Genomic DNA, 8,457 nt, shown 5'->3' with positions numbered 1-8,457 from the left:
ACTGGTGACACCTGCCTCACGCCTTCCTCAGGTCTCCGAGAGGGGCTGAGCACCTGCAGCTCCCCATGCCCCAGCCGCTCCAGACCTGGCTGTCCAGGAATCCCTGGGCCCACCTGTGCATGGGGTCTGCTGCCGTGACAGTGCCTGGGCTCTCAGCACCACCTTTGCATGTTCACCTCCCTGTCCCAGCCCTGTGACGTGAGAAACGGGTCATTGCTGTAGCCAGGCACATGCCACTCCCCAGAGAGCTGCCCACGGCGTTACTAGGCGCCCTCTTGTAATGCACAAGCAAGGGGCACCAGCAACACTGACAGGTGGCACGTTTACATCTGATCCAAGGAAATACCTTTTCATGCCACACAGTTCATCTGTGGGACTCACTGCCACAGGATATCACTGGTTGGCCCAGGCAGGCAACATCTTCCTGCTATCAGGGGCTATCCTGCTGGGAGACACAAGGGCACATCTGCCTGGGCAGACAGACTTACTCTACCTCTGCTTGAGCTAGCATGCTAAAAATAGCAGTGCGGCCACTGGGGAATGGGGGGGCTCCGGCCAGCCACCCGAGATCGGCCCAAGGGGGCTGGGTGGGCTTTGACTTGGCACTGTCCTGGGACAGGGTTTTCAGCACTTGGCCCCAGTCAGGCCCAGGGATGTGAGGCTAGTGGGTCTGCTGGCCTGACCTGCCCTGCCACCCCAACACCTGTGCGACGGCAACCTGGGTTTCTGCTCCCTGCTGCCCCCTGGTTCCCTTGTGACGCTGAGCCGCTGCCCCTCAGGAACGTACCCCAGGAAGAGATGCTTTGCGTGCCGATGCCCCCCATGCCCCAAGCGCCTCCACACTCACCCGCCAGGGGCAGAGGTTGCAGCAGCAGCAGCCAGAAGCACCAGGGGGACAAAGCCATTTCTCTGTGTTCTTATGCAGGGCAGGAGCCCCCAGAAGCCAGAGGCCGGGGAAGCTGGTGGTCACAGGGGCGTTCAGCTGGACTGGGGAGCGGGGAGCTCGCTGTCAGGGAACAGGACCTGTACCATGACACCAGAGACTGTCAGCGGGGCTGGCAGGTGAATCCCAGCTCACCTGATCTCTTTCCGCCAGCCGAGCATTACTTACACCCTGGAAGGACGAGTCCAGCTCAGAGCTACCTTACACTTTCCACTCACAGGGAGAGGAGGGGAGGAAAGCCAGAGACTCCCCTTGTCGCTTTTGGAAAGTCACTTGGGCCCAGATCCATTGAAATCAATGGACGCGAAAAGCCACAATATGGTCCTCAGCACCACGGGGGCCACATCTCAGTCAGGGTCTGTGCAGCCCCTTGCACCCCAAGCTCAGCCAGGGACTGTGCAGCCCCCAGCACCAGGGGACCCCCATCTCAGTTGGGTCCATGCAGCCCCCGGCAACATGGGCCCAGTCTTGGCTGCTGGCTCTCAGTGCTCCAGGACTACCGGCATTAATGATAATAGCTAATACCACGTGTCCAGTCAGCCCAAGGGCCAACATGCACCAGGAGGAGGGCACATTGCAGGAGGCAGACGCACCTTACCTGGTGATGGGGGAGGGGAGAGCAAGGTGCATCTGCTTCCTGGCGTGCCTTCCTCTGACTGCCCAGTGCCATTCCGGCTCTGTGCCCAGACGGGGACCTGACAGCTTGGCACGGAACCCGAAGCGGCAGGGCTGAGGCAGGGAGATGCCAGCGCCCCTTCGGCTCAGCAGCAGGGGGAAGGGTGAGCACGCCCTGCCCCCTGGGGCCACCCACAGGACAGCAGCAGGTGCTAACTTGGCTCCTAGCCAGGGTAGCAGCACAGCCCCAGAGATAAGGGCTGTGACCCCCATTAGCCAATTCCTGACCCCTGGAGGAAGAATAGCCTGCAGGATCTGTGCCCCATTGACATTTCTCTGCCATTACTGAGAGGAACCATGCCCCACCCTCCCATATGGACTCACTGGGCTCACTGCTCCCCTCCCCCCACTGATAGAGACCAAGCCCCCACCCTCCCATACAGACTGCTCCGCTCTCCCGCTGACAGAGACCGACCCCCACACCCTCCCATACGGACTGCTCCCCTCCCCCACTAACAGAGACCGACCCCCCACCCTCCCATACGGACTGCTCCCCTCCCCCACTAACAGAGACCGACCCCCCACCCTCCCATATGGACTGCTCCCCTCCCCCACTAACAGAGACCGACCCCCACACCCTCCCATACAGACTGCTCCCCTCCCCCACTAACAGAGACCGACCCCCCCACCCTCCCATACGGACTGCTCCCCTCCCCCACTAACAGAGACCGACCCCCCACCCTCCCATATGGACTGCTCCCCTCCCCCACTAACAGAGACCGACCCCCACACCCTCCCATACGGACTGCTCCCCTCCCCCACTAACAGAGACCGACCCCCCACCCTCCCATATGGACTGCTCCCCTCCCCCACTAACAGAGACCGACCCCCACACCCTCCCATACGGACTGCTCCCCTCCCCCACTAACAGAGACTGACCCCCCCACCCTCCCATACGGACTGCTCCCCTCCCCCACTAACAGACACTGACCCCCCCACCCGCCCATACGGACTGCTCCCCTCCCCCACTAACAGAGACTGACCCCCCACCCTCCCATACGGACTGCTCCCCTCCCCCACTAACAGACACTGACCCCCCCACCCGCCCATACGGACTGCTCCCCTCCCCCACTAACAGAGACTGACCCCCCACCCTCCCATACGGACTGCTCCCCTCCCCCACTAACAGAGACCGACCCCCCCACCCGCCCATACGGACTGCTCCCCTCCCCCACTAACAGACACTGACCCCCCCACCCTCCCATACGGACTGCTCCCCTCCCCCACTAACAGAGACCGACCCCCCCACCCTCCCATACAGACTGCTCCACTCTCCCGGTGACAGAGACCGACCCCCACACCCTCCCATACGGACTGCTCCCCTCCCCCACTAACAGAGACCGACCCCCCCACCCTCCCATACAGACTGCTCCACTCTCCCGGTGACAGAGACCGACCCCCACACCCTCCCATACGGACTGCTCCCCTCCCCCACTGATAGAGACCGAGCCTTTCCCCCACCTCTGTACCAGTTGTCCATCTCCCAGCCCCTCCTGTAGCCATTGCCCATCCTCTGTCCCCATAGCCCAGCCCCTCAGCCCCGGTACCAGCAGCCCAGCCCCACACTGGGCTCAGCACTCGGAGAAGCTCTGCACAATCGATGTATTTGACCTGCCAAAGCGTTGGGGCACCACACCTGACACTGTGCTGGGTCTCTGCTCCGACAGCCCCTGGCGCGAGCCTGTAACCGGAGGCCTGTCCCTGCATAGCCTGGCTGATCTCCGCCAGCCCGGATGCCTCTGCCTGTGAACAATGGCCAGCCTGCTCCATTATTGATGTCTTGGGCCACGGCCTGCTCGGCTCCATTCATCAACAAAATAATTGAGGAGACTGAAATGTCCTGGAATGGGGGCAGCTGCCTGCCTTTCCCAGCAGGCCAGGCCCAGTCACCCTGACAACTGGGGGTCCCAGCCAGCAGCCTGGGGTAGAGCAGGGGTCTGCAGGACAAAGGGACCCTCCACCTCCAGGCCCAGAGGACAGCTGTTCTGCATTCCAGCGGGTCTTTACCTGCCCACTGCCTGGGCGCTGTGAGTCCTATATGGTAGGTTACAGCCCACGCTGGGGCATCCACTGCCCTGCCCACATGCTTCTCCCTGGTGAGTGTTTACATCTCAGCTCAGTTCCGCATGCTGGAAAGGCCCCGGGGCAGGAGCTCACTATGTGGCACGTTCAAACAGCAGGACGAGCTGGGGAAGCAGCCAGGCTCCAGACAGCAGACACTCTGGACCACTTGGCCATGGGACCCTGCCTTCATCTGCGAAACATGGTCAGGAATCTGACACACTGTGACGAAGTGGGACTGTTCTTAATGTTTCCTCTGAATAGTGTGGGGGTGCCTCAGTTTCCCCTAGGCAGTTCTTAAGTATCTAGGTGGTGGGGTAAGGGTGTATGATCATTGCAGAGTCCTAGAGGGCAGGTGTGTGCAGGGGTCTGGACACAGAGAATGGCCAACACCCTGTTTCCTGGCAACTGATGGTCTGACCCTTACCCCCTGCAAGGTGAGAGCTAAAGGGTTGGAGAACAAAGGAATCAGGTGACCTCCTGGCCTGGGACAGGGACAAAGCCCAGAGGAGGAGGGGCTGGAGGGAGTTTCAGTTTGGGGCTGGCTGGAGACATGGAGTGAAGGGCAGACGGGGTTGTCTGGCTCACTGCCCCGCAAAATGGACCCAGCCGAGGGGTCCTGTTCTCTGCACCTACAAGCTCTGTGTTAGACCATGTTCCTGTCATCTAATAAACCTTTATTTTACTGGCTGGCTGAGAGTCCCGTCTGACTGCGGAGTTGGGGTGCAGGACCCTCTGGCTTCCCCAGGACCCTGCCTGGGTGGACTCGCTGTGAGAAGCGCACAGAGGGGCAGAGGAGGCTGAATGCTCCGAGGTCAGACCCAGGAAGGTGGAAGCTGTGTGAGCTGTGTGTCCTGCAGACAGGCTGTTCACAGAAAGGAGACTGCCCCAGAGTCCTGACTGGCTTCGTAGGGAGCCGTTCCAGAGCATCGCCCGGGGACTCCGTGACACATACTAACCCCCATTGGCGGCCTGAACTGGTAATGAGATACACCTGTTTCCAGGCCAAGCAGGAGCAAGAGGGGTAGGCACAAAACGGGAGGCAAGCTTAGTCCAGGTGACGAGGGCAGGTCTTGAGGCTTCACAGCTCCCTCCTGGGCAGGTGACGTGAACAGCTGCTCGGACAAGCAAGGAAGTAAATAAAAGCAGCTACATCCCCCTCTACCCCAGCCCCGTGAAAGCAAGGGAGGGCAGGGGAGAGGGAGCGAGGGAAGGCAGAGGAGAGGGAGCGAGCGAGGGAGGGAGGATGCAGTGAGTTGGGACGTGGCCTCAGGGAAGGGCCCGGGTGTTTGGGTTTGTGCAATTAGACAACTGGCAACCCTATAGCTAGCTCATAATTAGCTTGCTTGATTTCATGTTTGGGGTTTGTTTGACCATTTAGTTCCCTCTGCAATGGCAATGGACAAACAGGTCAAGGGGCAGGAATTTCTTACCTTGACAAATATCCTAGTGAAGGGCTGGGCCCCATGGCTAGGGTTAGGGGGCTGGGAGTCAGGGAAGATTCTTGTCTGTATAGTCTGAAGGGTTAAGGTGAATCACAGTCACTCCAAGGAAATGGACTCAGATCCCACATACTGGATTCTGAGCAGAGGAAGAGACTGGTTTTCCTGAAATGTTTGACATTCACCTTTAAGAGACTCAGCCCCTTGAGAGTTTGGACTGACTGGTCTCACCCAGGAGTCCAGGGCATGGCCCCTCCAGAACTTGGGGGTTCTGGCTCCTTTCCCCTGCCGGTCCTCTGCCACGCACCCCACCACGGGACTTCTCACTGCTCCCTCCCCAGCTCACAGGACACAGTGTTTTTTCCTTTCAGCTCTGCATGTGACTCTCTCAAGCTGAACCCTGCAGCAAAATGTTCCTTAACATGAAAACTGCTCCCATTGCTCACCCTTACCTCAAAAGTATCATGAGCAGAGAGCCCCGGCAGCTTCTCCCTCACACTCCTCCAGGGATGCAGCAGGCAGAAATACCTCAGCTGCCCCCCACCCCACAGGCAGATACATTGGTTCAGTTTCCCTGCTCCCCATAATTCTGTGCACGCAGACAACAGACAACCCTCCCCCCATCCCACTCAAGCATACAGCATGAGATCACCTATCTCTCACAAAAAGACAGAGTAAAGGAAACTCCAGATAAGGTCAACATCAACACAGGTGATTGGAGGCCTGGGGGCAGTGGCCAGGGTTGCCAGTGCAAGGTGAGACTAAGGCCTTGTCCACACAAAATTTTTGCATCATGTGACGGTGCTGCCCGTGGGAGCCAGCTGAGGTCACTCAATCCGGGTGAACTGCAAACAGAACGGGGCAGACAAACCTCAGACGGTGGTGGATAGTCCAATACTTAGATTTACCCAGCCAGCCCAAAACAGCTTCTATAGCACCTCCCTGGGTTCTCAGACGTCCACACAACGCAGTTCCCTTAAAGTAGCTAGCCGCAGGCCTCCAGCCAGACACACACGTCAAACATAGGATGATAAATTCTGAAAATCTTATTTCATCATATAAAAGAAAAGGTTCTCCTGACCCCAAAGGGACCAAGCCCCAGACCCAGGTCAAATGATAACTCAGATCTTACCCCAAATACACGCTTCCAGCCAGTTCTTATTAACTAAACTAACATTTATTAAAAAAGAAAAGAGAGAGTGTGTTGGTTAAAAGATCAATATACAGACAGACTTGAGTTCAATTCTTGAGGTTCAGATACATGGCAGAGATGAGCTTGTCGTTGCCAAAAGTCCTTTTAGAAATAGTCCATGGGTTACAGTCCAATGTCCATATTAAGGGTGACTCCAGTCAGTGACTGGGGATCTCAATCCTTATGGCTTAAGGTTCCCCCTCTTGAAACCCAAAGCAGATCTGAGATGAAGAAGGATCGTGTCCCAAGGTTTTTATTCATTTCCTGCAGCCTTTTGGCCTGAGAAAACAATCGGCTTCACTTTCCTTCTCCCAAACATCCTGGCAATTAGCACAGGGTCATTTATCCGTTAAACAGTTCAGACACAGGTTACCACAACCTTCAGAGACATACAGACAATAATACTATGTCACTCAAGTATCTGCCTAAATGTTAATATTCCTTTTCTGATCTTTGAATCGAAGCTACAGCCATCGACAAGACTTGTTTGCTGACATCACAAGACCTGAGCAAACATCTACTCTTCTCAGAGTTGCAGCCGTGTTAGTCTGTATTCACAAAAAGAAAAGGAATACTTGTGGCACCTTAGAGACTAACAGAGAGATTGAAGTGTTCTCCGACTGGTTTTTGAATGTGATAATTCTTGACGTCTGATTTGTGTCCATTTATTCTTTTACGTAGCGACTGTCCAGTCTGGCCAATGTACATGGCAGAGGGGCATTGCTGGCACATGATAGCATAGATCACATTGGTAGATGTGTAGGTGAATGAGCCTCTGATAGTGTGGCTGATGTGATTAGGCCCTGTGATGGTGTCCCCTGAATAGATATGTGGGCACAGTTGGCAACAGGCTTTGTTGCAAGGATAGGTTCCTGGGTTAGTGGTTCTGTTGTGTGGTGTGTGGATGCTGGTGAGTATTTGCTTCAGGATGGGGGGCTGTCTGTAAGCAAGGACTGGCCTGTCTCCCAAGATCTGTGAGAGTGACGGGTCGTCCTTCAGGATAGGTTGTAGATCCTTGATGATGTGTTGGAGGGGTTTTAGTTGGGGGCTGAAGGTGATGGCTAGTGGCGTTCTGTTATTTTCTTTGTTGGGCCTGTCCTGTAGTAGGTGACTTCTGGGAACTCTTCTGGCTCTGTCAATCTGTTTCTTCACTTCAGCAGATGGGTATTGTAGTTGTAAGAACGCTTGAAAGAGATCTTGTAGGTGTTTGTCTCTGTCTGAGGGGTTGGAGCAAATGCGGTTGTATCGCAGAGCTTGGCTGTAGACGATGGATCGTGTGGTGTGGTCAGGGTGAAAGCTGGAGGCATGTAGGTAGGAATAGCGGTCAGTAGGTTTCCGGTATAGGGTGGTGTTTATGTGACCATTGTTTATTAGCACTGTAGTGTCCAGGAAGTGGATCTCTTGTGTGGACTGGTCCAGGTTTGAGGTTGATGGTGGGATGGAAATTGTTGAAATCATGATGGAATTCCTCAAGGGCTTCTTTTCCATGGGTCCATCATGTGCCAGCAATGCCCCTCTGCCATGTACATTGGCCAAACTGGACAGTCTCTACGTAAAAGAATAAATGGACACAAATTAGACGTCAAGAATTATAACATTCAAAAACCAGTCGGAGAACACTTCAATCTCTTTGGTCACTCGATTACAGACCTAAAAGTGGCAATTCTTCAACAAAAAAACTTCAAAAACAGACTCCAACGAGAAACTGCTGAATTGGAATTAATTTGCAAACTGGATACAATTAACTTAGGCTTGAATAGAGACTGGGAGTGGATGGGTCATTACACAAAGTAAAACTATTTATTTCCCCCCCTACTGTTCCTCACTGCTGGAAATGGCCCACCTTGATTATCATTACAAAAGGTTTTCTTTCTCTCCTGCTGGTCATAGCTCACCTTACCTGAAAAAAGAAAAGGAGTCCTTGTGGCACCTTAGAGACTAACCAATGTATTTGAGCACGAGCTTTCGTGAGCTACAGCTCACACCTTACCTGATCACTCTCCTTACAGGTTTCAGAGTAGCAGCCGTGTTAGTCTGTATCCGCAGAAAGAAAAGGAGTCCTTGTGGCACCTTAGAGACTAACCAATTTATTTGAGCATGAGCCTTCGTAAGCTACATAGCTCACGAAAGCTTATGCTCAAATA

This window comes from Lepidochelys kempii, chromosome 10, assembly GCF_965140285.1.
Source record: "Lepidochelys kempii isolate rLepKem1 chromosome 10, rLepKem1.hap1, whole genome shotgun sequence".
Classification (NCBI taxonomy): Eukaryota; Metazoa; Chordata; order Testudines; family Cheloniidae; genus Lepidochelys; species Lepidochelys kempii.
Note: the sequence above shows the minus strand (reverse complement) of the source record.